Raw genomic sequence first — 2,503 nt, forward strand, 5'->3', positions numbered from 1 at the left:
TCTAGCATGAAGTCCATGAGTGTACCTTTGGTACTTTGAAGCACTATACTTCCGATATTGAGACTGATCAACTTGATATCGATTGTTTGGTGTGTATGGGAACCAGATAGCGCCTCGTGGACCCGGTCGGGGACGTGAGAGAGATCGTACTAGCACGCAGGAACCGGAAGTCAACCCGAATAACCCGGTAAACCTTATGGCGGCGTTGGAGAATATGGCTGCTGCTATGCAGGCCACTGCGGAGACCCTTGGGCAACAAATAAACAATAATGGCAATGGCAGAAGGGAAGCTCAGGGCCCGATGACACTGGCAACTTTCTTAAAGGTTGACCCACCTAAGTTCAAGGGAACCACCAATCCGACTGAAGCTGATACTTGGTTTCAGGCCATGGAGCGAGCACTGCAAGCGCAGTTGGTGCCTGAAGAGCAGCGTGTTGAATTTGCTACCTATATGCTCATGGGGGAAGCATCGCATTAGTGGCAAGATCTGCTCATGGGGGAAGCATCGCATTGGTGGCAAGGGGCTCGACGTCTCCTGCAACATGGGAATGATCCTATCACTTGGGATGCCTTCCAGGTGGAATTCTATAAGAAGTACCTTCCAAATTCTGCCAGGACAGCCAAGGAATTGGAGTTACTGCAGCTGAAGCAAGGTGTTATGTCCGTATCTGAGTATACAGACAAATTTGAGGAGCTATTCAGGTTTTCCCGCATGTGTCATGGAGCTCCGGAAGACTTCGAGGAATGGAAATTTATTAAGTATGAAGGAGGGCTTCGGAGCGACATCTTAAGTTTAGTGGGACCAATGGAGATCCGAACTTTTTCAGAGTTAGTGAATAAGAGCAGAATTACTGAAGAGTGTGTGAAAAGGAGGGTTGCAGAGGAAGGAAGTCATAAAGAGCACAACCAAGGATTCACACCAAGGGGTCGAGAGTTTAAGGGGAGCGGGTACATACAAGACATTCCCCAAGGATGAAATAACTTTGCGACGAGTGAGGAGTCCCAAAGAAACGGTAAGGGAAAACGGGCAGCGGCTGCTTCTGATGTGTTGAGCTGTCAGAGATGTGGAAGTCATCACCCAAATAGGCCGTGCCGATTGGGGTTAGGTGTATGTTACAAGTGCGGGTTACCAGGGCATGTATCAAGAAATTGCCAACAAGGAGAGAGTCAGGATGCGGGCCGATTGCGGCAGTAAGATTGAGGTAATTTCAATAATCGAGCTTAAATGACAGTGTGTGATTTTATAATACCGCCTGTATAGTAAAAACTGGGAATGTCGAGCTTAATATTAGACTGAGAAGCAAACCAGATGGTCCGAGTAAGGAATTGCCTTAATACAAATGGATAAATGCCTGTGATGTAAATGATTTTCTGTTAAGAATAATGTGTTGTGTTTGTTATATAGTTGGTTAATTTCTGGATTTTTGGTGAAACGGATTGAACCCGTGACTTTTAGTTCCTTTGATTTAAATAGATAAGGAATGGTCCTAAATGATGGATTTGGAAACATTGATTTGAAATGGTGAGCCTTAATGGTTCTGAAATGGATGAGGAAATTATCATTGATGCATAGTCGGATTTAGATGATGATTGAGTGTAAGTTGTCGTGTTTGAGAGATGAGTGCTATGATGTTTGGTCATGGTGACCTTGGATTTAGATCAAGATTTGTAATGATCGGTTTCATAGGAATCGTTTGGAAACCTTTAAATTGCAATACTGATGCGGTACTGAGATTGGTTTGAGGGAACCCGTGATGGGTGGTAAACTCCAATTTTTGGGGAGGTGCTGTTGAATTTCTTTTTCCCAAGAATTTGAAGGAGTGTTGGCTATATTTTTGAAAATGATTTTTGATCTGGGTGACTCCAACAAAAGAGATGTGTCTCGAAAGCTTTTATAGATTAGTAAAAGAAAGCGGACTCTTAAGAGTCAGCTTCTTAGTCCAAACTCATTGAATTCAAGAGTCAGCTTCTTAGTCCAAACTCATCGAATTCTAAAAACGAAGAAGGCTTTGATTGATTATAGTGATGTGGGATGATGGCTATGATTAACGAAGATGGCAATATTATTGATGACATGATTTGAGATTTAATAGGGTGTGGGTTGATGAGACGATAAAAGTAAGGAACGAGGCTGTTGGTCGGTGTTGAACGAATGACCGAGACCCTTGGAGATAGAAAAATCAGAGCGCGGTAGTGGAAGCGCGCAGAATAAAAGGACATTGGAACTGTTATGCGTTGGATATAAAGGCAGACTACGCTCACGTACTCGTAGTGATGGATGGAATTTTCGAGGGCGGAAATTTCTGTTAGGGGGGTAGAATGTAATACCCGATCTAACCGAAATTAATTAAATAATGAGTTAAGTAGGAGCGAATATGGTTGGAATATTTGGCAATTGGAATTTGACGATTTAAATATGATTTTTGGATTCAGTGAATTTTTCCGAGTCGGAAGACATAGTTTTCTGCGTAAAAGCGCGCAGTGGAATTTTGACCGGCAGTAA

Source organism: Arachis duranensis, chromosome 7 (genome assembly GCF_000817695.3).
Source record: "Arachis duranensis cultivar V14167 chromosome 7, aradu.V14167.gnm2.J7QH, whole genome shotgun sequence".
NCBI lineage: Eukaryota > Viridiplantae > Streptophyta > Magnoliopsida > Fabales > Fabaceae > Arachis > Arachis duranensis.